The sequence below is a fragment of the Gouania willdenowi genome, chromosome 13 (genome assembly GCF_900634775.1).
Source record: "Gouania willdenowi chromosome 13, fGouWil2.1, whole genome shotgun sequence".
NCBI lineage: Eukaryota > Metazoa > Chordata > Actinopteri > Blenniiformes > Gobiesocidae > Gouania > Gouania willdenowi.
Window position 1 is genome coordinate 12262449 of NC_041056.1, and position 27883 is coordinate 12290331.

The following is a 27883-nucleotide window of genomic DNA, read 5'->3' on the forward strand; positions in this document are numbered from 1 at the left end:
ATGTTGCTAAAGGCATTGCAAATTCAAATATTTTTGGTTCTTAATTCTCAACCAAAATTAGAAATGACTCTTTTCGAGAGATTTGCATAGGTAAACATATAATTGCGGCAATATTTGTCTAAGATTTGTATGATTATTTATGTACATGTTAAATAAAGATTTGTGTACGAACAAACCTTTAGGGCGATGCAAATCTTTCAGAGCAAACAACTCATTATTTGTCAAAAGAATCACTGAAGACATTAATTAAGGATTGATAAGTCCTAAATATGCTAATGTTAATTACAAAGAACAAGTGCTACATTAAGGACATACACTAATTTCCAATGGAGTGGGGGCTGCAGCTTTTATAAGTGCATATGTTAAAAAAAAAGTTTTCATTAGCAAAGCTGAAAGGAAGCCAAAACACAAAGTGCAAATATATACTGACACTAATTCATGCTTATGTCACCATAATAAAAAAAAAAAACATCAACACTCAATCAACATTCAGAATAATAGAAAATAATTCCAATACAATCCTCTTATCTTGTGAAAAAGCCACAGGAACAGCTGATCTGCTGTTATATTTGGTAGATACGACAGGAAAAGGCTGGTCAGAGTATGGAAAATCCTTTACATGCAGCCATATTTTAGAGTTTTTATCAACATGGTTGTTATTTGTTTTCTATCATTGGATCATCTCAAACTCTCCACACTGATCATAAAAAGCAAAGGTTAGTTTTTATGATGGATGGTATTTGAAATACATATTTGTTATGCAAACCCCTTGTAAATCAGCTGGTAATATTTCTACAAAATTCATCAATTTCCAGGATTAATACAGAGTTCATTCACATGCTGAAATTAAAAACAAGAAAGGAATGCATAGAGTACATGTAATAAGTAGATTGTACTCTTTGAGACATTTTAAAGCAACAGTTGCAACCAAAGGTAACTGTAATTATAGTGGCGACAAAAAGGGAAAAACTTAGGTGATTATTAAGAAACAAGAAGCAAGTGGATGGACAGATATAGAGGTGCGTGATGTATTTTTGAATAACAGGAACGCTATCATTCTTAAACTCTTCACCAGAGTTGTGGCAAATTTTTCATTTAAAATGGAGTCCTTTGAACTATTTGAGATTTAAAATGACTGCAGTCAAGTAGTAAAAGCATGGAAAAATTGCGATCCTCCAAATGTTGTGGAGTTTCATTGATTTAGTGTATTTAAAAAGGATGAGATATCTATAACTACAACTGAATTATTTGGTAATTTACACAATAATCCATGTTTCTTCTGGTTTTTTTTTTTACTTTCTCCTGCGGGACGAATTTGGCCCCCGGGCCTTGAGTTTGAGACTTGCTCTAAACCGATGTCATGTGCAGAAAAAAAAGATGTATACTAAGATTCTTATGTTGCAATACAAGATAATAAATTTAAATTTCATCACTACAGACACAAATTTAAATCTATTCATTATTTCAGTAATGTATTTACTCATTTATTATTTATTGACTACTTAATGCAGGTCACTGCAACTCCATCCCTAACTACGGATGCCAGGAATGAGCTTCCTTGTCGCAGTCATTGATCGTTAGTCATGCACCGTCAGCTGGAGTTGGATGAGTGTGCTGTAGCCAAGCCAGCTGCTTACGGAGCACAACCAGGTTTCAGTAACGTCTGATTAAAAAAAAATCCAGCCTCTGCTTCGTCCTCTGTGTGCTTTCTTTTATTTTTAGCGAGATAATTGAAGCAGATATGTACCGCAAACGTGATTGTAGAAAGCTTCAAAACTCCAACATATCACCTTCTATTAATCATAATTACTACTACGGCAGGTGAAATAGATGGTTCGCTGCACTGTGTGCGTCGTTTCTCATCGCCCTGCAAAGACAGTTTCTATTTTTTTTACTTTGTCCTTGTGGACAGGATGGTTGCTTGCCTCTTACAGACATGCAATGTTTTGTCATGCTTGTTTTTTGTCGTTAAAAGACCTCAGAGTAGTATTCTGCATAAAGGTAGCACAGCATCAAGCATTGTATTGTTATCATTGTGACAGATTATGTGTCCATCCAATGGTAGGTAGTTATTACAATGCACCTCTTTCATAGTTTATATTGAGTAGCATTTCCAATACTTTTTGTGATTAAAATCTTTAAGCACAAAAATTACATCATTAATCACATTTTGTTGACATTTTTAGAGTTTAAATTGGATTTCAATCACAAACAAGTGATGATTGATCCTTTGTTCACATTTTATTGAATAACACTGTTGAAATGTCTGAGAGATCAACTGGAAGAGCTGTTAATCTGGGGTATTTGCTCAGTGTGGGTGTCACTATATAGCTGATGCTTTCCAGCCTTTACAGGGATTTTCTTCCCTTCTGTGACATAATACTCAAAACTCAATCTTAGGTCCTCAAACGACACACCGAGCCCCACTTCAACAGCCTCTTAAAGGGTTTCTAATGTATTTACCACATGTCCCAAATGAACTCAAAACACACTTATGATAATAAATATTAAGCCAGAGTTTTTTAACCTTGAGGTCGGGACTCCAATGTGGGGTCGCCTGAAATGTCTAGTAATTGAGAAAAAACAATTATATATATATATATATATATATATATATATATATATATATATATATATATATATATATAATCATTGTTTTTCAAATTAAAACACACAGTCTTAAACAACTGTATTCTATAATTTCATTTTGTAAAATATAAATCCACTTATCAATAATAATAATAATATGCAGTTAAAAAATATCTGAGTAGGCACAACTTGTCACTAATCCTGGTTACTCTGTATTTGGTAAATGATGTATAAAGATTTCACTGCATGATATTTCATGAAATGGGCATTAACATTTGCATGACTATTATGATAGAAATAAAAATAGAAAAAATGTACACAGGTCTATAATATAACTAAAATAGGGCAGAAATATACTTGAATAGATTTAGAGTAACTTAAAAAAAAATTCAAAATCAGTCATGGCCAAACAGTAGCACCACATGATATTTGGACACTTTGAATAACAGAATAAATTAAAAAAATAATTTTGTAGGTAACATTTTTTTTAAAGCACATAAATACTAAGTTACTACATATTTGGTATATTTTTATGCATTTAAGATTTGCAGTTGGACAATATTTAGGCGTCACAACATTGAGCTAATACAAACACGATCAAGAAGTAATGTCTTTAGGGTCGCCAGAAATTTTGATATCAAAATGGGGTCACAGTCCAAAAAAGGGTGGGAACCGAACCACTGTATTAAGCGGTGATGGATTTGATCTTGTCCATAATTTTTAATACATAAAATACACTTAATAAACATTCCTCTGCATTTTAAATCAACACTAAACAGAAAAGCAGAAACCCATTCCAGCCGATTCTAGAAACAGGGAATTATCCATCAGTGAAGGATTATGTGAACAGTTTGAAGGGACCTACTGGGACTCATTTCTAAGCAGGATGACCTGGTCCTTGGTGTCAACTGTGTGATCGAATTCAAAAGAAACAAACACAATCCGCTTCAAGGGCAGTTCAAGGAAGGCCAACTGAGCATCGTGGTGCATCTTAAACCTCCATTTGAACTCTATTTATTATTCGTAAAAAGCAGCCCTTTTAAGGGAAGCTTTTTCCTAGTCTGTGTGACGTGTAGATAAAACCACTGGTCCTAGAATGTTAAACATCTCTTAGATTTGTGAAAAACATAGTTCAAGCTGGCGACGATTGACTGCGGAATAGGATGGTGACGATCCCCTCCTGAGACGAACGTATCGGGAGATTGCATTCCTAAATCTCCTAAAGCTGAGCAGAAAGCGATTGACATTTTCACATGTTTTACTCTGGGCCTTTCTTTCCTGAAAATGCAGGGCATATTTCAAGACACATTTTAAGATTTCATAGAGTCCCAGTATCTCACCAGAGGTGACTTGTTCCACCCCACACAGCTTCATATCTATTATAGATGGCTTAGCTCTATCATGCCAGCAGTGTACATATGTCTACAAGAACCAGATGCACCAAGAGGAGTCATTGAAAGCCCCGAAATAAACATATACGTCTGAGATGGATATCTCCTGAAGACCCTGTTATATCGATGCCACTTGTTTCTATCAATAATACATAGATAAAAGAATAGATGTCAATCTATGAATAGAGACTGAAACACAGAAGCCAATGTTGCTTTAGGAACTCACAATGTGTTGCTTTAGATTGGATTAGATTAGATTAGATGGACTTCATTAATCCCTTGGGAAGGCACCGTCAGGGAAATTACATTCCCTGCAGCCTTACGGAAAGAAAAGAAAAGCTGCAAACGGGGTTGAAATAATATATAAATATGGTGACATTGACTTTTAATCTGTTGAGTAACTGTATTTGAATAGATAATTTGTGACTACATTACATAGATTTCTGTAGACTCTCATTTTTCAAATCAATTCAACTTTATTTATATAGCGCAAATTACAACAAGGTCATCCCAAAGCGCTGAACAAAACATAGAGTCCTTAGTAAGAAAGCAAGAACCCAACAAGATCCACATGAACAAGCATTTAGCGACAGTGGAAAGAAAAAAACTCCCTCTTTTTTATAAGAAGAAATCTCCAGCGGAACCAGGTTCACAGGTGGCAGCCATCCGCTTCTACTGATTGGGGTTAGTGAACAGAAGGGTAAACAGAATAGCATAAAAGGATAGTCCATCCGAGTGTCGCAGACTAGTTGAACCGTGAACCACTGATCAGTCCATCCGAGTGTTCCAGACTAGTTGAGCCATGAACCAATGATCAGTCCATCTCAGTGTTCCAGACTAGTTGAGCCATGAACCAATGATCAGTCCATCTCAGTGTTCCAGACTAGTTGAGCCATGAACCAATGATCAGTCCATCTCAGTGTTCCAGACTAGTTGAGCCATGAACCAATGATCAGTCCATCCGAGTGTCTTTTACTTTTGAATTTGAGTATTTTTCACCTTTAGAGTTCATCAAATTAACTAAAAGTTTGCATTTCGCTGACGGATTTATTGACAGGAGATTTGTCTTTTTGATAAAACATGACACATCTAAAAATGAGATTAGTTGAAGCTTCATGAAAGGCGTCCCCCAGTTAAATTCTGTTTTTGAGTGTGGGCTAAATTTGTTTGTGCAGTTTGGGGCCCACAGAGAGCAGTGAGGTGTTGTCGATGCTTTACTTTTTTCCCCTTTTTATTTTGTCATTAAAGCTTCAGACGAGATTAATAGTTGATATTTTGTGGCTTGTGGTGTCCTTAGCTCAGTATTTGTTTTAAAGGGCTTGGGGTTTTTCTCTGTTTCTGACTTGTTCACTAATACTTTGCAAAAAAAGCTTTATTTGAATTTAGGTTTCATTCATTGAACAACCCCAAAGGATGTTCTCATGGATTTAAAGTACGAGGAAATCCAAGTTGTATCCACCCCTAAATTCATTTTCCCTAATAAAGTACTTTAAAGTATAACCTTCACCAGAGCAAAAAAGTAAGCTTTCTTTCTTGCTAACCTTAATTTAAGAAATCATAAATCATAGAGCACTAATAAATTGTTACCGCTATCTTTTTTTAGGTGACTTTCTTCCTAACAGAATGTTGATAATTGCTAGTTGTAGTTCATTGTGATCATTTCCATGCATTGAGAGCATTAAACCATCTGACAATTTTCCATCACTGCTTACCTTAACCAGAATCATAGACAATGTATTGTACTGGTTCCAAAGCACCTCCCTTGATTTTTTTTAGATGAATATCTCCTAGCTATGAGAAAAAAAGACACAGACCAAAGAATAAATGTTAGCATTGTATCTTTACAAAGCAAAACGTGGTGTCAGATCCTAGATTAAAGTCAAGACTTTCCTTCTTCAGCACTTCATCAAAGTAGGAGCAGATCATTTGTGGTTTTTTTTTTTTTTTGGTGTATGTTTGAAGCTGCTTGGTTCTCTCCATTCATCACACAATCACACCTATTGACTGTGATGCAATTTAAAGAAGAAAGTGTCTATTCGCACGGTCGCCGTACGGACAACCCCCTGGTGCTATTGAAATACATGTACTTCTTCCCACTCCTTTTCAAACAAGATATATTGTATGAGGTGTATGGGAGTTTAGGGATTATTTTTTGCATTATTGTATATTTTAGTTATTGGTTTTAATTTGTTGTTTGTCCGAAATAAATAAATACAATTAAAATAAAAACACACGCACGTTTAGGGTTAGGGTTAGGTTATGACACACTGGCCCAGCAGAGGAGCGCTTTCAGCGGGAGACTCCTCTTACCCAGATGCACCGCTGAGCGCCACAGAAAATCATTCCTGCCTGTGGTCATTAAACTCTATCACGCCTCCCTAAGATAGTCAGACACCCCCCTTCTGTAACATGACTCGAACACGGACACTCTTTTTCATATAATTAAACTGTACAGTTGACATTTTATATATGTGTAGTTATATTTATATTGTTTTTAATAGTTAAATACTTTAAGAATCCCCCTGGGATTCTTAAAGTATTTCTGATTCTGATTATAACCCTATAGCGCAGATATAGGGTTAGGTTTAGTCTTAGTCACGTGACATAAACCGGCCAATGAGGGGCGCTGCGTACAGATAGTATGTCGGTATATTGATACGGCAACTGTACGGATAGCTACTGGATTTAAAGGATCGGGTCAGTCAAACACCTACTCAGAAAAACACTCACACAAACACAAGGAGAACCTCTAAACTCCACACGAAGAGGTCCCTGGTTCAATCTAAAAGTGATTCAATCAGGGTGATGAAATTGAACAATAGTATTAATGTAATTGAAACACATCCAACTGTGGATTTGTTGGGTTTTTTCTTAAGAATTTGATATTTTAATAAGTGCTACAAGATGACTATTGTTGTAATTTGCGGTATATAAATAAAGTTGAATTGCATTGAAGTTGAACCAGTTTCAGATTTGCTTGACTGGACAAGATTGTATGATTTATAGGTTTTGGCTTTGTTGAGTTTGGTTTTTCCTGGGGGAGAAGATTATCGAGAAGAGTGCACATCTGAAATAAATAAACTGTAAACCTTTAGATATCCCATTTTGAATCAAGTTGAAATGAAAGACAATTTTTGAAGTTGTGTGATAGATCTAGCCTTGTTCTCATGGGGGAAAACTGTTCACCCCTTTGTCCTACTTGATCTGATCTGGTCACTATCCACCCATATGGCAATTTTCAACAAATGCAAAGTGGCAAGTTTGACGCCTGTGTAAGGTTGGGTTCTTCCCTTCCAAATGTCTAAATGAATGAAGCTGAGGTGGGATCTGTACAGGTTAAAGCCGGTATAGAAGATTAATGGATGGTTACTAATTCTTGTTTGTAATGCTAATCTTAACCTATTTAGCTGTGACGTCATTGATTTTGTGAGGAATTTAAATGAAATTGCATTCACTTGTTCAGATACAGCCTGAATCAACGAAAAGGATCAATTGATAGGTATTGAGTAGGACGTTAGACTAGTCACAAATGTTTTTCAGCTCTCAACGGATTTCAACCATTCACCTTTTAAAATATTCAGCTGTCTGATGGCTAATGCTAGGCTAATATTAATGCAAGGCAAATGCTAATGTTAGATCATGCTATTGCTAGGTTAGTGTTAATGCTAGGGTAAAGCTAATATTATGCTAATGCTAGGTTAATGCTAATGTTAATGCTGGGCTAATGTTAATGCTCGTTTAATACTAGGCTAATGTTAATGCTAGCTAACACTAGTCTAATGCAGTGTTCAATTTTCTTTAGGAAATGCAGATATTGTAGTTTACATTCACATTCAATACATGTTTACATGGAATTGGAGGGAAATGACTTGCAGAAATACATCTCCGCCTCTGCGTATTCCGTTCATTCACCGTTGTCTTGTTGATTTAATTAATGTGATGGGGAAACCAATAGGACAAATGACTTTTTTCTGATTTGCAGTCAGTGAAATCAGAGCCTCCTGAGGAAGCCTGTGCAGTTTGACATACTGGAGACAATTCCATCATGCAATTTCTCTCCGTTTTGCCTTCCTTTCCTTTACTCTTGTCTTGATAGACAGATCCTGTAACACTTGGCAACATATTCAAAACAGAAAATGCGTAAGCCCTAGTGTTTATAATTTGGATTTCAGGATGGAAAAGGAAGTGAAGAGCACCTTTTATTTATCTATTTAAAAAAAAAAAATGTTTTGTTGATAACTGCTGCCGCACCACCTCCACAACCTGTCAATGTGACAGCTCTGACGGCTTCTTGGGCCCAACTCTGACATTATTTGCAGATGATAAATACGGAAACATATCTGGTGAGCAAGCATGATTCATAGCTAGTCCCTGCTTTTGTTTACAGAGAACTTGCCACATTAATTTAGCAAATTATTCTAGTGCTTGGGGGCTCTGTAGGATGGTCTTGCTCTCCCGCCTTATTGGAGAGAGGGTGGCTAAAATAGGAACAGCATTTTTCCTCCTCCTCCTCCTTCATTTCTAGGAGATTGTGGAGTGAAGGTGTCACTATTATATTGGGAGACCTTTCGGTTGGATTATTCAATTAACTGTACCAATTTCCAACCAGCTAAAGGCAGCGCTATAGCTCTCTCGCTGCTCAGCTTAGAGGCTTCCAAGTAACAGGATATGCTAATACTTGTCATACTAAGCCGTTGTAATCTTCAAGCTTGAATTTGTGAACAGAGGACCATGTCTCCTCCACATACTACAAATTGATGGCATTAAGTTGGAAAAAACACACACGAAAATTCCAATAAAACGGGAATATGGTAGCAAAGCATGTACGTATGCACTAAATAATGCAATTAGAAAATGTATGGTGGGGAAATTGTTCAAAGATTCTCGCTCTTCCACTGAGACTACAGACCGTATGCTAATGTAACAGGCAGTGAACCATGAAATCATTTGGTTTGCATGAAGCTGATTTGCATCTTTAGGATAAAGCTCAACGGAGCAGTGGTGGTTGTAAAACCTTCATTTAGTGTATCGCACCTGTCTCTCCTTGTTATGAGTGCACAGAGTGAACCAAGTGTCACCATTACTGAAATGACACTGCTGACTAATGATAGACTTGTAAAATATGCACACAGTAACAGCAAAGAGCTTTTTGAACAAGGTTCTAGATCTGTATCATTTCTCCTCATTAAATACTTCTTTCAATCGGATGTTTGCTGTGATTTGTAAGATTATGGACAGCTAGGCAAAAGATGTAGCTCCAAAACCATACTATAGGAATAGTTGGTGGAGAAATGTGAATGTATTTAAAGTTATGGCCAATACTTAAAAATAAATCGGTTTGATATTGCACATTGACTAGCACGCTTTATTCAAATGTGTGCTTTGTATCTAATGAGCAAAGACATTACATTTGGAAAATAGAGATGCACTTGTTGTCTAGATCCAATTTTGGTTTATTGTAACTCAGTGATTCCCAACCCCAAATACTGTTACAAATACAGAATTAGTGGCAAATTGTGCCAGCTCAGGCATTTTTATACTAGATTTTATTTGAACTTGGTTTATATTTGAGAAAGAGAAAGTATAGAATACAAATTGTGTTGTATTTAATTTAAAAAATATATATATATATATATATACATATTTTTTTTTCTTAATTATTCTAAATGATATGAATTTAATAATAATCAAGAAACATTTTTTAATCAATAATACATTTTCTTAATCAATTACGAGACATTTCAGGCTACCCCATTAAAATTCCAGGCAACCCCAAATTGGGTTATGACCCCAAGGTTGAAAAACACTGGTGCAACTGCTATACTTCTAAAAAAAAATAATAATAATAAGAATAATAAATAAAATAAAAACGATGAGGCCAAATGTCTCTTCCTCATTGGTTCAAGCTCTGGTGGCCAAAATCTGACCAGGGCTGTCAGTCTAGTTCAGGGGCCAAATACGGACCAGTTTGATCTCAAGTCGGCCGCAAATATTAGGCGGGGAAAAAATGAACAATTTTAACATCGCTGTGCTCTAGTTTTCATTAGCAGCTGAATTGCTAAATTTGTGGAAATATTAAGACTTATTTCTACAATTTGCAATTAAAAATAATATAAACAAAGGAAACTGCGAGTTTCATTAAATTGGTGAATTTTAAATATCTATAACTGGATTTTCTGGTAATGTACACAATTATTAATGTTTTCTCTGTAATTTTACTTTTGTCTTTGGAGTGAATTGGATGCTGTAAAGGGCCGGATTTGGCCCCCGGGCCTTGAGTTTGACACATGTGCTCTAGACACAGAAAAATCTTAAACTATTTGTTTTTTTTTTCCTTTTCCTCTGTAAGATCTAGAGCTGGTGGCCTTTAAAAGCCCTCAGACCTCCCTGACAAGCACCAAGAATGATGCAGCAGCAGCTTAGGAAGCAAATAACTAAAGTGTTTGGTTTGAATCCTGCTCCATTCCAGTCATTGTCGTTGTGTTCTTGAGCAGGAAATCTCACCCACGTTGTTTTTGATGAAAGTGTTTTAATTTTTTTCTTTTTTTTTTTTTTTAGCGTGGGTGGGAAGGGCACATTGGCAGCTACGTCTGCCTCAGATTGCCTCAGCTCAGCTATAATAATAATAATAATAATAATAATAATAATAATAATAATAATAATAGAAATACTGCAATATTGATAACTGTTATACACACATAATATTTTTGTAACAGTAATAGCAATAATAATGAGGAAGAATAAAAAATTGTGGAAAAGACAACAAGAAAAATAAATAATCTTGATTAAAGTTGAATACCAAACTGTTTTCTACTGTTGAACAGTATTATTAGAATGAAAATGTGGCTAAATTACATTTATATACATCAATCAAGAATATTCCTTATATAGCAGCAAAAATAGGTAAATTACATTGTGATGTTCTAATGCTCTAGCATTAACCACGCTCAAAGCCTTACCGGCATGTGGATGGGTGCCCTGTCTGGGGTGTAACCCCCATTTAGTGTATTTTGAGAGAGGCACCAGCACACCCACCCGACCCTGAACTGGAGCAAACGAGTTAGAAAATGAATGAATGAAAAGCTTAATGACTTGCTGGCTTGTGTGGTTAAGAAAAAACTATATCTTCATATTGGCTATCATTAATAATCATTTGCTAGTTGTTTGGGATTCAAATCATATTAGGGTGTTTGAGGTTTGAGCCACTACAATATTGTACAAGATTTTTTGGCTGAACATACGTCCAAAGTATCCAAGAAGTCCAGCCGTTCCTCAGACTTTTATACTGAAACTGCAGCCAAATTCAACTCAAAGCTGTTTTTATAACAGAATAATAACATTGACATCTCTTCTTAGCAGCTTGTCGACAATTAAAAGCGTAATTCTAATGTTGGTCTTGGTTTTATTCTAAATTGCACTGCACTTTTTTTTATTATTGCTCTCGGAATGGAACGGGGGGAGTCATAATACTATAGTTGTTTTTGCATGATATACAGTAAAAATTATTTGTATTAACAATAGAAACATATTCTTCGTATAAAATGACTTCTCCCCTAGAAAGGTGTTTGTGTATGTAGCACACATTTTAACAAACAGATGAATTCATTAAGAGGTGTTCTTTTCTCGCGTTTCCGTGCAAACATCATCTTTTACATACACTTGCAAACATTTTAAAGGAACTCATGTGGGACTTATATTATGTTAATGTTGGCTATGAGCAACACTTCATTCTCTTCACACAGACTTGATGTTGATAACTGCATGTAGTCCTTCTGTATGCTGAAGACTGTTCTCAATGATAACTATAGGTTTGGGGTTGGGTTTTTTTTTTGTTCTTTTTGCTGAATATATTTAAAGCCAATCAGAGACTTCCCCAGACAGAGCTGGATGGTGTATAACTATCTTCACGTATTTACCAACTTTGTGCGATTCCTAAGTTCTCAGCCAACCCCCAACATACAAGGAATCTCCTCTTTGTTTCACGGTTGCCTGGAGAAAGTCTTCGCTTCCTGAAATCGTGTCTCTCAAGCATTTTGCTGGAGCCAATTATTTCACATTTTGTCTCATCAGCTCAGAACACCTGTTGCCCAGTTTCAGCCCTGGGCTTCCTTTGTTTTTCTGCATTATCTAGCCATTTGGTTTTGTTTTCACTGAAAGGATTTTGGCTTTTTGGCTTTGTTCTTCCATAAAAACTACATCACGCCTGAACACTTTGGAGTTCTGCCAGTTCTGAGCCGATGGCACTGCAGTTTTAAAAAGATGAAAATGATGGCGTCGCTTACACCTTCTACTATTGGTTTTATTGACCATTGTAAGTCTTCTTGGGCTGTGTTTACTTTGTCTCAAACCCACTGTCTAGTTTTAAAGAATCAATTCAACATCGCCGTTTTTCTTGCCCTGCACAGTCTCGATTCATATAAAACGTAGGAAAAAATGTTCTTCATGACTTCACCACTATAACTTGGTATTTTCTTTCCCACCATATGATTGTGTGTGTTATTCTTTTTCATAATTGTGCAGTTATGAATGAGAAAAAAAGTTTCTCAAGGAGGTGATGTTATGTTTGTAATTTTGATGAATATTTGGAGTGTATGTCTGGCAACAGCAGGAAGTTCTCCAGGGAAACATCTGTAGCTGGTTTAGACGTGATTGATAAGGCTGCACGATCAGTGCTGAACGGGATGCGGATTTGTCATCATCGAGTTCAATTGATTTGATAAAAAGCTTGCAAGATGATGAGAAACACCAGCAGGCGGGCTTCACCTGGGAAACTAGGTCAATCATGTTCTAATTAAATTAACACTAATGTAGAACAATACAGCCAGAATATTATGACCGTTCTCCTAAGATTGTTTTGGTCATTGGGACGTATGTCACCCCCAAACCCCACCCCCATCTGACAAATAGGAGCGGACATGTGAACACTCATTTGACCCACCAGAATGTCTAAAACAGTGATGGGCAATTTTTACACAGTGAGGGGCCACAAAAATGTGATTGTCAGCATTTAAGAATAATGACCAACCTGCGTTTTTCATTACTTCTGTTGGTTTTTGTTGTCATTTTGTATATTTTTCGGTATTTTTGTAGTCGTTACGCATGCTTGAGTAAGATGGTGTAGTTTTGTTGTCATTTTGTAGATTTTTCTGTCATTTTGTTTGTTGTTTTGTGTGTTTTTGGAGTCATTCTGTGTTTTTTTCAATTGTTTTTATTAGGCTTTACACGATCAGGATTTTTTTGGCTGATCACCAATCACATGAATTCAGGTTTTTTTTTTTAGGCAATTACTACCTGATACAGAATCACGGAAAATCAAACAGTACCATTTTTCGGGACCTAAACACCTTGTGATTGTGAGGAAGTGGAAGAGCATTTCCATGCAGGACATGAACATAACATTTGTTGTCAGAGTGTGTGTGTGTGTGTGTGTGTGTGGCCCTTTAACTGCGAATGAATGTGCTTGTCGCTCAACCAGTGTGCGGAGTGAGGGAGCGTGTATGACCGAAGCAGATCGATTATAACCTGTATGCCGTTTTTGAGTGATTGGCAAAATAAACGTTGCAGCTGTTGAATTAAACGGGAGTCCCGTGTCATACTCAATGACTGCTGTGAAGCAACTACAGAGAGTGGGAAATGAAGCTCCTAAGGCAGACCACACTGGAACTACGTGAAGCCTCCATTAGCGTGAGCATTAAGAGCAAAAACATATTTCCTGACTGTGGCATCGCAAATCCTGCTGTTGCTTCTAGTCTCTATTCACAGTTGCACAGTAGAGGTAGGCGGGCATACACAAAGGCACACACACACACTCCTGTGTCCACCATCATCCAGAAGTGTTCGGTATGAAAGCGAAAGTAAATGGGAGTACATCGCTCCGCTCTAAGACTCTCCGTTTTAACATGCATAATAAGCAAATATACAAAACAAGCACGCACATACAAACACCCAAACACAGGCACTAACAGCAGACGCTGCCCCCGCTTTCAGAGCCAGTAGATTGGGGAAGAGTTCCGGTGCTTAGCCGCTTCCCTCCAACCGAGAGACATTTTTGCCGTTTGCTCATAAGTTTTAACCTTACTGCACAAATGTGAGTGGAATAAAGCCGTGTCACGTAGAGCAAACAACTCTTCAGTGTAAATGAGACGGAAAAAACAACGCAATGGCAGCATCTACAGAAAGTTTCATCACGACAATGAATTAATTGATCGGATCGGCTAATTAAGACATTACAGTTGATCACATTAATTGAATAACATACAAAATAGCGGCTGATCCGATATAGCCGATCAGATCGGTGTAAAGTAGTTTTCATAGTCATTTTGCAGATTTCTGTTGTTACTTTTTTTCAATGTATTTTTGTTGTCATTTTGTTTATTTTTCTATTATTTTTGTAGTCGTCTTGTATGGTTGATTCAAATTATGTGTTTTGGTAGCCATTTTGTGTATTTTTGTTGTTCTTTAGTATATTTTGTTGCAATTTTGTGTGTATGTTTTGTTGAGTCATTTTGCGTGATTTTGAGGACATTTTGTGGGTTTTTCTTTTGGGCCTCTATTTCCTATGTCTGGTCTAAAGTTCAAGCTTTGGGAACAACCTGCAAATGACCATTCTGCCCAATGTAAGGTAAACTGATCTATAAAAAGGAGATTAAACATCTCCCAGTGTAGAGAGAAAACTTTGCAATTTGTTCTTGAGAGTTGGATAATTGATTCTCCAGCGTTCTGACCTTTAGCTTGACCTGTGCTAATGTTAAAGAGTAATGTCCTTTTGAACGATTTTCTCGCCTTTAGCAAGGACCTTCACGTCTGATCCATGATCTTTGTGTAATGTTCTATAACTAAGATGCATAACTGCCTTAATTATAATTAAGCTGGGACTTTTATACGATGCCTTCTGCCCTCCTTCTTTCTCCTTCTTTCTCTAGCCTTTGCTCAGTATCTTGCCCTAAAACTCCACTGGCATCATGAGTATTGATTTGCTGGGAAGTGCTCCTGTATACACAATTAATCTTTTCATGACCCTTAATGGTAAAGGTTTGTAGAACTAATAAAAAGCTAATTATTGAATCAAACCCCTCCGTCAAGAATCTTTCCCTGAGACTGTTCCGTCTCATTTAAAGCAGAGATCTTTGGCGGCTCTTGCCAGGCCACAGGGAGGGTGGCATCCATTAAGGTCTGATGGTGTATGAGATGAGCGGACACGGCTCAGGAAAAAAACAGCTGCTCGTTCTCAGCGATCGCCTCACTTTTGTGGTTTTGTCCCCAGTTGACGGTGTTACATCTAGCTACAAAACAACACACGAAGCCTGAAATTAGTGACTCCATTATGCTCAGTGTTCATAGGGCTTTGGTGTTGCAATGCAATGTCATTTACTGTGGCAATGTCCTTGCTGAAAACACTCACACAAAAACCATGGACAGCGCTTTGATTGACACCTTGTTATAGAGCGTACATGATCCTGTGTATAAATCAAGTCATTAATCATAACTGTGGCACAAGCAGTAAATGAATGTAAAGCCAGAGGAGCAGGAAAAGCAGTTCGATGGTGTTGGGTTTCCAGGATTTTGCCAAGAATGAGTTTGACCTGGCGGTTATGGGAGTTATTGAGAGGTTCGACACCTCTCTCAACAGAATCCCTGTTCCTAAAAAAAAAAAAAAAGGTTGGCTTTCCAGGTCCACTGCTGAGTCATGATGACATCGAGCGCTCTGAAATAAGCACGTTTACAGCTGCTGCAGCTTTATTACTTGCCTTTATCTCGGGTACTGTGATCGCTGCTTTTTGAAGGAGGAAATGTTCTTCACCTCTATCGAAAAGCATTGCACTAGTCAGGCAATTTAAAAACAATTAAGCTGGTATTAAATACACACAAAACCTCCTTACATGGCCATGGAGGAATTCATTTCCGATCCTGCTGCAGCCTATTAGAGGCTCCGGCTCGTTGTTTACCCGCCAGTGAGTTCACTAATGGTCATCACTTCTGCTGTTATCGAAGAAGCAGCTAGGGCACAAACAAAAGCAGCTGCCTTCAATATGAAAGCATTTATTGCAATCTATACCCAATGGAAGCTTTTAGGTGGCATTATTCTGTCATTGCTGAAGGTCAGCAAGATCTCAGGTAATGAAATCCTTCAAGGTAGTTGCTGCTACAGTATTCCCTTGGTTTGCTTTTAAGCCAAGATGTGTGAAAGAAAAGGTAAGAATCGCACTCATCAGTGAGAAATGACATTTTCTTTAAATAAATCATTGGTGACTGCTTTCCCTGAATGTTCTAGTTATTTCAAAGCGGATTCCAACAATCTCATGAAATCACACCCCCTTCCTTTGCTAATCTCTTGCTAATTATTTGGCAGATCTAAAAAAAAAAATTAGAAAAAGCTTCCACTATTTTACACATTTATACCACCAGGCTGAAGCTCAAGGGTCCTCATTTATCAATTTTACAGGAAAATGATTGAAAATTTAACTTACTCATACGACAGGACACATGTGTGATTTATGAAACATTCATATCTGACAATCCCAGCGTACGAATGATTGGGTGTTAATAAATGCGGTGGCTGAATTTGATCGTCATTAAAATAATACGCCCTCAAATATTCAGGTCAAACAAGCACTGGCAAGAAAATAAACTTTTACGAGATGAAAATTAGCATCTTCACGTCTGAGGTAAAGCAAAACAAAGACGTGTTGTTTGAACGTGTAAAAACAGGAATTAAAGCTCATAAAAATGTTGCGTGGAAGAGAATAAAGGAGGCAATGAACAGCGTTGCCGTATAGGAACAGACTTGGGCTAAGGTCTGGATAAAATTCTCATTAACTAGCCTAACCAATGCATGATGATGATTTGTATTCATCCACAGCCTAAAAGCTTATGCCTCAGATGTCCGCATAAACTTAAAATAACACAGTAAAAGAAATCAACGAAACCCTAAAAAAGTAATAAAATAAATTTTGAGTTTGAAAATTGAAATCTCGTCTTTGGCAAAATTGTGCATTTGCTTGCGATTTCAAAAAAAAAAATTGGTGTGCCTATACATTTTTTACCTACTGCCTTTAAAGTGTGAATGATCATAATATCATGATCAGGATCACTGTTCCAGATAGCTGTCAATATCTGGAAAAAACAATATTTGGCACTTAGCCGAGGTTTGCACTCTCTTAGTGCTCTTCTTTCCTTACAAAAGAGACAACTTTGTATTTTATGGGCCTGTACTACGAAGCTGGATAAGTATATCCCGGATATCTCTCCTTCAGTGGGCTTCACCTAACCAAACATTCTCTGTCACAGATTATCTGTACTACAAAGGTGGATATCAACATGTTCACCTAAGAAAGGTGATTTCAGCCACTCTGAGTGAAATCGGTTGAGATTGTATTGTCAGACCAATCACAAACACGGAGAAACTGTGTAGAGCAACTTACGTCACAATTGAGGAATAATTCATTAAAAATAGGAAGATTTAGAAGCCATAATTCAGACCAAAAACAACACTGTTGCTGCAAAAAAAGCAAGAAGGAAGTAATGCAGGCAGGAAGCAGGCAACACAAGTAAAAGCGTGAGATTGTACAATAATAATCCATGGGATGATAAACAGACAGCGCTCTGATCAGTTTCCCTTCATTACAGCACAGGCATGTTTCTATTCAGGTAGTCCTCCTCAATTTATCACACACACAATGGGATGAGAGTGAATTGTTTCACTGTAGTATGTTCCTGCTTATGCTGTCAGTATGAATGTATGAATAAACGACTTAATCCATCCGCGACACGCAGAGTGCCTGACACAGGCTTCATCAGCTGACTGTAAATCAGTCCATCAGATGCAAATCTATATCTTTTCTAAAGGATGTCATCAATTAATGAAAAGATTGCATTTATCCATTAATAATCTTTCTTTCCTAAACACAGCTGTCTGATCTGCACCAACCTGGATCTACTAAAAATGGACAGGTCATTTTCCAAGAGAACTGATTGGTCAGGAGGCGGGACTTTTGTACTCGCTCCAATCTTATCCAGCACTAAACCTTCTCCCGACCAGGTTAGGTGTTTCCATGTTGCCATGGTGATTTAGCCCGGTAAGACAATAGCCAGCGTTGTAATACAGGACCCATTGAATAAATCCCGGAAGTTAGTGCGATAAGAGAAAATCCAGCTTCATAGTACTGGCCCTTTGTGTTTAATTTTTTAAAGTGGCTCACATTCTACTTTCTCAGCATGGGTGAGTTAAAAAATATGAGCGCCAGGAGGTTAGACACCTATGTAGCAAAGCTGACACATGAGAGTGACGACCTCCTTCCAACAACTGCAACTCTCACATATAAGGGACTCACAGCAATGGATAGTGACTTGATAGAGTTTATCCTTGGGCTAAATCCGTCTGGCACACAAGGATTTTTGTGAGGTCTGTGTGTGTGTGTGTGTCGTTTAGTTTCATATCGAGGCCTGGAGAAAAACTGAAAAAGATAGAGATGAGTGAAACCGTGTGGCTGGGAGGGAAGATTTAGAAGCAGCAGTGAAGGATACATTTGATACAGTGAAGGAAAAAAAACCCATTCCTGGATTAATTAGGTTCCAGCATGTCTCGACAGCAGACAGCTCACAGCTGATGCTGGGCCAGGTAATGATTTGACGATGATTACGCTGAAAAATCATCGGTGAAACAAAACTTTTGGCAGCTTTCTGTGACTGTCTGTGTGTGTGTGTGTGTGTGTGTTGTGAGAGGTGGAAGAGCTGGGTTGGTGTTCCTTTCTGTCACCTCCTGCACAAGCAAACAGTCCCACGAAATTATAGATGGTTTAGTCAGTGACAGCAAGTCCTCCTACTTTAATTCTTCTCTTCTTCCCTTAAACCCTGACATGACAGTGCCAAGTAAAGATGAACTAGAATGGAAGTGAGATTGAAATGATGTATCAAGAAGCAAAGGCTTAGACCATAAATACTTCATTGGCTGGATGAATACCAGGAGGTGACAAGTTTAAAGTCACTTTCTGAATACAAATGAACATTTTGTATTGCCAGAAGGTAAAACCCTGAGTGGAGCAATGTGTTTTATTTATTTTTAAATGTTTTTGCATGAATGCGCTCTGCTAACAAATGCAGGTGACATTAGAATCCCTCATGGGGAATTTGCATGCTGCTGCACTAAAGCAGATCTCTGACATGCTATGTAGCTTGTTTCCAATTTTTGAGGAACACCAAGAAAATGAAGGCTTGTGACCTTGAGAGACAGAAAGACTTTGCACTAAAAAATAAGGCGTGGTAAATGAGTTGCTAAGCCTCATTGTCATTTATCTTTATTAGACACTGCACATAATGGCAATAACCTCATGTTTAAGTGTTTAAGTAATTATTCGGACACGTTAATCAAATTTATTTCAGTCTGTAAATCACATCTCAAGCAGAAGCTTCACACGTTCTTTTATTTGGTTTCCCACAACTTACAAAGCAGTGTCAAAATGTGATAAATTTTTCATTACGCTTCCCTAAACACTTTGTTCTCCTTATAGCTACAATGATGCAGTGAAATATTAATGACAGGTCACACTTTCTTAGACACTGTCACACCAACTATGTTTTTCTGGTGCTGCTCCTGCAGCTTGTGCCTGTTTCCTGTTGTTTTGTAATCAGATCAGTGGTTCCTATCACACCCAAAGCTGCCAAGTGAAAATGGAGCGAGCTCACTCAATGAGATTAGGACAGCTTCTCCAGTGTGATGAGAAATGTGCCTCACTACAACAGAATAATGTTTAGAAACTGCATAAAAATGAGTAAAACATGACTTTTGTGACAAAAGCTTTAGTAATCTATGCTGATTCATGTTGGATGCATTGTACAATTATTGACATAAATCACCTAAATATGTTTTTGTCCTCCAGGGGTTTTTTCACTGAGCCGTGACTCTTATCATCAGCTGGACAGGCAGCCAAAGTGTACCATGTGATGGAATCCGGGGCTTAATATCTGGTCAGTCCGCTCTTTTGTTTCAAACTCACTCTTTTAAAGCTGCAAAACGGAGATGCTCAGCTTTGGTCCTGCCTAAAAATTCAGTTGTTTACATGTTGTCTGCATGCTTGGGATTTTATTAGTATCATTGCAAATTATTTCTCACACCATTTCTTAAACCACAGGTTCTCAACCTTGGGGTCAAGACCACATTTGGGGTTGTGAGACACTGGGAGGGCGTCCCCAGATGCCTTCAAGAAACTAAGAATATTTCCTGAACAATTTGAGCCCATTTTTGCTTATTTTGACCCTTTTTCTGCAACTAAACCAAAGTTGCCATATTTTAACCTATTTTGACAACTTTTTATTTCACATTTTTCTCCTTTTAATCCATTTCTGCCACTTCTTCATCAAATTTCAATGCCTTTTCTGCGCATTTTTTGACTTTCAAGACATTGTCATCACTTTTCCCATGTAATGTCACTTATGTTGACCCATTATTGTAACTTTTGACCTCCTTTCATGATATTTCATGCTTTTTTTTGCCAATCAAATCACAATCACCATTTGTCATGACTATTATTTGCCAGTGTAAACTAATTGTTCTACTTTTTTCTGCCACTTTTAAGCCAATGTTGACAATTTCAACAATTTTTCCCACTTTTTATGTCCGTTTTTTGGCCACTTTAATTTGCAACTTTTAACCAATTTCTGTGGTTTTTAAAATCCCATTTCACAACGTTTTCCACCATTTTCGGTCACTTTTAACCCATTTTATTTCTGATTAAAACAAGGATTTACATGTTTAAGATGACTATATACTATGACACAAATAATACTAAAGTTCTTGTACCACTGATTTAAACCAACTACTGGAAACGCAGCTATAATAAAGACTAAATACTTAAAACCGCTGCTTCAAAAAAAAGCACAGTAAAATAGCCAGTATGATAAAAAAAAATCTCAGTGATGTTGTTAAATGGGCTGCACTGCACACTTTGGAAACCACTGAACTCAAAGTGAATGTCCCTAAAGAGCATGACAAGCTGGTGGTCCAATTAGCTTTGAATTTCACTCCATCCCAGGCCTGCGTAGCTCTGTAAAATGGTGAATGCATGAATGAACTCGGTGGTGTTTGTATAGGGCCAGCAACACATCCCTTCAACTGCCTGCTGTGGCTAATTATGTGGCTTACCTTCACCAGTGTGACTCTACAGTGAATAAATAATGATTTATGTCAGCGCTTTGAGCTTCATCCTCAAAAAGAAAGCACCATGTAAATCCAAGCCATTTCTACTAATATAATTAATGACACGTCAATATTGTCCTTATTCTTAATCCTGATTCTATCGTTGTTAGCATTCGAGGCTGAACACTGACTCAAACAGTCAATATTGTTGGGTGAATTATTTTATTTTTGAAAATAGAATGCTAGATAAACTAAATTTAAAAGTTACGTTCAATGCACCATGTTTTCAAACTGGGTTGAGTTTTTCTGACCTAAACATAAATCTTGTCTGTTGAGTGTTTATTGTGCATGAAGCAGGTCTCTCGCAATGAAATGTCAGCTTTTGTTTAACACACATTTGAAAAATATCATAAGTATTTAATATACAGACATGAATGTATCTAAACAATAAATTGCGTAAAAATATGTTGCATTTTTAGAAAGTTTAAGGCCGTATTTGGCATTATTGTATTTGCACAAACACCGTAAATCAGAGGTGGTCAGCCGTGTTAATTTTGTCGACAAAATTTTTTTGTCATAGTTTTTCATGACAATAACAAGACTATGGCAATTTATTATTTTTTTCGAAAGAAGTTAATGAAAAATTACACCAAATAGGGTTTTTTTTCAAATAATAAAAATGAAACTATAATTTTGTCACATTAGACAAAATTTGATCAAATGAAATTTAAAGTTTTAGTCGACTATATCTTTATCTGTTTTAGTCGACTCAAATCTTAATGTCTTGAAGTTTGACTAAAACTATAGACTATAACTGTTATAGACCTCATGACTAAACCTAAGTCATTAGAATTCAACAATTTTGACGTATTTGATTAAAACAGGACCAAAGTCGGCCATTTCTGCTTGAGAAAAACCTGGCTTAGCATCCACTGGTTTCCATAGACTGGTCTCATTTGCTCACACACTCAACAGGAATAATGCATTTCACCAGGTTTTAGGTTGAACTGTTCTGAACAAGAATTTTAGTATTTTCACCAATCCCCATACCTCAAATGCTCTCCTCAGTAGATAATGAGCTGTATTTGTGCAAAAGTAATTTACAAGCATTATGTTTGTGTAACTGTTTCGAGATGTTTGGCAATGACAGTAACAAAAAATAAGCCAATATAAAAGAAAGTTCCAGCACCGTGGCATCCAGGCTCTGCATTTAAATTCAAGCATGACAGCAACAGAGAAACAATCTGAATTCCATATACATAAAATTACCTGACTTTAAGTTGATACTTGATATACTTGATATAAAAATTAAAAAGAAATAAGATGACCGGAGATTGATGCTGAGCAGTTGGAGGACATTTGAATAAAATTGTGTTTTGTTCAAAGGGATTATCTTTTCAGCCATGAAGCGTAACTACAAGGGAATGTTGTTGAGTGTGCTTGAGTGAAATACGACTTCTAGTCTCAAAAAAGTATTTACATATAAAACCTAAAATGTAAAACTGATAAGCCTATTTTGTTAAGGTTTCATTTATTCACACAAGATTGGATTTTAGATTCCACTTAATATTCCAATTGTTTTTGCTTTAAAAAAGTAGTTTTTCTGTTCTTGTCCCATGAGTCAGTCTTAATTTTGGGACTTAAATAAACAGAATTAGGTCCTGAGAAATCCCACAAATATTTGAGAATAGGTTTCAAACCCATACCCAATCAGACAAAGGCATTGTAGCACTATGCTATCCATCAAATTACTTCTTGCTGTAATTCACCCAACTTTACGACATACTTCCAATGACATGACGACTCACGTGGGGAATATAAACGGTTCTATATGGACAGAGCAATGAATTGACTCACTAACTATACTAACCAGAAAATGTATATAATACATGATTAGGACTGTTACAACAGTACATAAACAGAGTTTTAGCTTTCAGTTGCATATTATATAGTATTAAACTATTAATTAAAAGTGGAGAGCTCGCGTGAGGATTGAGTTAATGATCTGTGCTGTGTCTTCCGAGGGTAGTCAGCCAAGAATAATTGTCTGCAACTGACGCACAGTTGGTACCTTTATTCCCTTTAGCATCTGTTTAGTATACTCAGAGTTAGGTTTGCATCCCGAATATGTCATTACTCCACAGTATCTGATGTAGTGACTGAGATATTTGCTGAGGAAGGAGTTTTGAGGTTAAGATCGCAGCCATTTTTCAGTGGAGTTTAGGAAAAAGAGAAGTGTTGTGTATGGAGGTCACTCAGCCTACCCTTTGCCCTCTGTGCTCAGAGTCCCTGTGGTTTCTGTGGTCAGGGGGAAATTGCAGAGTGCTGAGAACAAAGAAATATGATGGCTCCCACTTGTCCTCCTTCGGTTCAAAGGGAATGGCAGGGCAATGCTAATTAGCCAGCTTGTGTTACAGAATTGAAGGTAGCTGCTGTTCCCCTCAGTGTTTCCCCTCCCTCTCATCGTATGCCTAACAAGCAGTGTCTGCAGCAGTCGTGCACCATATTTAAATTTGCATATTTTTTCACACCCTGAGACATCCGGTGCCCCCTTAAAAAGTAATCCCCCTGGTACGTTAATTTCAAATGTAATGACTCCACTTTTTCTCGCTTAATAAGAAGCACTTTGTGCATTGAATTAGTCTCACACACATTCTTTACATCTGCCTTTTTGAGCATAGCTTGACTTTACCTGTCAAGTTTCAGGGCGTTAATAGGCGTAACAACTGGGTTTTCCACTTGTTTGTGACAGCTCTGAGTGTCTAACTAACTGTGGATTGGTTGTGAATAAAGGAGAGAGTGAGGAGGAGGTCAAGTTATTACCCTTCAGCGTTCCAAATTCCTGTGGCCGCTGTGCACCTGCATCTCTCTCTGCATTCTCATCTTCTTTATTTGTGGTCGGCTTCTCATGTGGGAGTAATGCGAGTCTCGCAGTCAGTACTTTTGGGATGCTAAATATTCAAAGCAAAGACAGGCGGTGTCAACCAGGGGTTTTTTTCTAAATATTTTTGAAGAAACCAAATAAAAACCGCATTGGAGCACAAGTTCAGATACAACAGACGTGTAGCTCTAGGGGAGCCGATGCTCGCTGTCTTGGAGCTAGGACTCTCTCTCTTTCTGGCTTTCCTTGCATACAAATCTTTTTTGTTAGTGCAGATGCTCCAAGGGTTTGCAAACATGCTGAAGACTGAGTCATCTATACATCCTCAATTTGACACGCAGTTGATTCAGAGGCTATTGATTACTTCATGCATCATCGTCTTTGTAGTGTTATTATGTATAATCCTCTGCTGGGCAGGTCTGTCTCAGAGCTACCCTTCTCACAGATTCCCAGACAGCAAAAAAACAAAAAAGTTAGAGCCAAATTTTAATGACACATAGAAGCAAAGCTTATTACATAAGCATTTCCCATTAGTTACAAACACCATAACTGAGTTTTAGAAATTACTTTCATTGCAGACTCTTAACAAATCAGTAGCTGGGTTTCCATTACCCTTGGAAATGCGCAAAATCTGAATCTAAAGCACAGTAAAAAACTGGTAAAGGATACACCTGAATTCCTAAAAAAAAACACTCAGCTATCGCTAAAAAGCTTTTATGCTTTCATGAGGAAGCTTTTCAGACGTTTCGATATTGAAATGTGTCGCAAAAACGCTATGGAAACACTTTTTCCGCAATTACACGTCACAGAACGTGACGTACGTGGTCAAATGACCACAAAACATGGCGTGGTACATGTAGACAGAAGAGGAGACTGAGAAATGTCTTAGCATTATACGTTAAAATTATTACTGCCACATTAGACATCGAACAACAAAGGACTACGGAGTGTTGGAGCGTCCATCTTCCTGCAGCAAAATCTCGCGGGATGAGATTTCACGGAACTTACGAGGCTCCTGCCCAAAACAACCTTCAATGGAAACACGTTGAAAGCGCAATTATAGTTTGTCGACATTTAGAAATCACTTTTATTTTGTGTAAAATCTGTAATGGAAACACAGCTAGTGATGCTTTATAGTAACCTGGCAATAAGCCACACCCACTTCCTTACTTTTTGTAATCAAGTGGGTACGGTAATACCGCCGTTTCTGCTCACTTCCTGGGTTTGAAAGAAACCGAGCCAATCAGAGCCGTACAGAAAGAATGTCATACCTCCTGAGCCAAGCATTGTCAAAACAAAATGGCCACGGAGAAGACGTTCGGAGCTGTGCTCTGTTCTAAAAGACCTGGATATATTGATTGATTGATTCCCTTTACTTGATGTGGATATCACAAGAAGAGGCTTTAAAACCGTAAGTCTGTACTGTACTACACGCCATTTTCCTCTGCCGGCTCCATTTAGGGAAAAAGATCTTCGCTTGTCGCGCTTTTGTCGTCATGTCTGCACTTTGTTTGATTGGTTACTCTGGGTGTTTTTGTCCCACCCCTAGAACTCAAACGCCTTGTCAGCGCTTTCAGACTAATCAACTGTATTAAATTGAAAAATACAAGAAGATTAGGATGGATTCCAGGCTAAAGCTTTATATTATAGTATATATTGCATGAATATGTGAACGTATTTTCTGTGTTTCTTTTGTTTCATCCAAGATTATTTACATCACAAGATTATTATTATCTAAATCTATCTAAATAGAATGTATTACATTTGAATGGTTAGACGTACAAATTGTAAGCTATTGTTCTCCTCATGTTTCTGAGTCCCCTAAACATCTGAACATATCAAATAACAACCCACCACTGCATGCTGTTAGCAGGAAGTTATTCAATGCTGCAGTATCAATGTCCACATGTGGCTCGGTTTAAACAAGGCCACAACATAAATCCCCCCTTTTCTTCCCATCCTTTGAAATTTACAGTGTACAGGAGTGGGCTGCCTTACAGTAGAAAACGAGCTGAGCTGGCGATGAGCTGCAGCTTCTTCATTGTCTGCAATGCTGGAGAAAGAGTGGTGGCCCCTAAAGAGGCCTGGCACTGCCTTTGCCTCCATCTGCATGACTTGCGGCAGAGCCCAGCTCGCACCACTTGAGATTATGCTCACGTCCAAGCTGTTACTGTAATTTGCATTGGCTCGTAGGCAGAGGAGAGTGAGGAGGAGGAGGAGGAGGAGCTGCACATGAGGCAGGGATGTTATAAGTGGTCCTGGCAGCACACTGAGTGTTCTTGGGTGTTGCATTATTGACAAGTGGCATGGGCAGAGCCATAATAATGTACAGTAATAGAACGAAGCAGTTTGCTCTGTTGTTTGAGATTACACATTCTGTTTGTCCATGAGGTCAATTGCTGAGATCTACTTTTGAAAATCAACTCGGACACATTCAGTATTGGAGCCGTTTTCTTTAAAGCTGCTCTTTTTTCTCTCCATTTAGGCTTAATAACATACATGTCAATCTAACTCCAGCCTTTGTTATATATTTCACAAAAGAAAACTTTCTTGTGCTGTAATTCATTTAGATGAAAGCTAACACAACAGCAGGAAACCCAGTGAAAATCAAAGCGCCAAATCTGCGCCACATTCCCCCAAGAATGCCAGAACTATCAGGTTTCAGATCTTGCAAACGTTGGAAAAAATCAAGTGTCTTGTTTAAAATTCATGACTGGGGACATTTTAACACTTTTTATTAATATATATGCATTGTTTGTTGCACCACCATTGATTTAGGAAAACAACAAAAAAGCATTTTGATCACGTTTGGAATTAAATCGCTCATTTGGTCCAATAAAATCCACTTAATCAAAAAGTGAACATTTTTGCCTCAATGCTGCTAGTTCTTGTTGATGTTTTTATTACTCAGGCTCTGATTGCGCCCAACCAGAAACCATTTGGACTTCAATTGGTTTCAGTGGCTAATTTATCAAATTCTGTAATTAACTAGAGGCATAAATGCATAGCTTCTCAAATAGGCCAAATGAAATAAATTGTAAACTAGTTATTAAAAGGACACTTGAGATGACCATTGAGTTACAGGTAGAGGTCATGACAGTGTTTGCTGTCTTGTTTTTTATGCTTTAGTGGCTTATTATTATTATTATTGCAGCTTACAATATTCCATCAACAACACAAAAAGAACAACTCCCCTTGGTTTGAATTTTTATCCCTCTAAACTTTTAAAGAATTTCTTTGAGTTTTGGTTTAGTTTTAATCACTTTTTTATTACCTTTGGGAAGTTTGTGAGGCATCAGCAGTTTTATGCAGTAACTAATCTAATCTGTGTAACACTGGCTTCCCTTTAGAAGGAAAGTTAAAAAAAAAAAAAAAATGACAGGGATTCAACTAAATTAACTGTACGCACAGGCCGGCAATAAAAATAAGCGATAGATAAAGGAATAATTATGTTGCTGATAAGAAAGAGCTCAATGTGTCTTTCAGTTTCAAATAACAGGCCCGACAGGTTTTGTGATAAGGATTCACTAAGTGTAACAGCAGCTTGTATGCCGTCATTCTAAACCGTTTCCTTCCCATAAAAGCTAATTATACTGATATGTCAAGGATTTACTACAATGGCTTAGTTCCCTGCTCGCACCGGAAATATCAACGGCAGAAATATTAAATGTGGATCAAATTCGTACAGCCTGTATCTTATATTCTTTGTGTTCCCACTATAATGCGATGTTTTATCAACTTTATAAGTGTTTGCTTTCAGGTAGAGACACGTGGCTGCATATGGGCTGTGGGATAAAAGTCATTTACCATCTTCTTGGTGTTTGTTTACATTTTGCTGCAGATTATTTGTGTCCGAATAGTCCCTCCTATCTCCTTTCCTATCCACTTTTC

The 27883-nt window shown here is 37.4% G+C and overlaps 1 protein-coding gene across 8 annotated transcripts in view; it reads left to right on the plus strand.

Annotated features, from left to right (window-relative positions):
• The window catches only part of lrfn1 (leucine rich repeat and fibronectin type III domain containing 1), a 173479-nt gene that overhangs the window by 118625 nt on the left and 26971 nt on the right, over nt 1-27883 (plus strand). For 6 of the 8 annotated variants that reach the window (XM_028464813.1, XM_028464814.1, XM_028464816.1 and 3 more), the window contains one exon: nt 19856-19943. The exons of the other annotated variants lie outside the window; for them this stretch is intronic. The gene's annotated coding sequence lies outside the window, so the exon portion shown is untranslated. The remainder of the gene's footprint in view (nt 1-19855; nt 19944-27883) is intronic. 8 annotated transcript variants of the gene reach the window in all.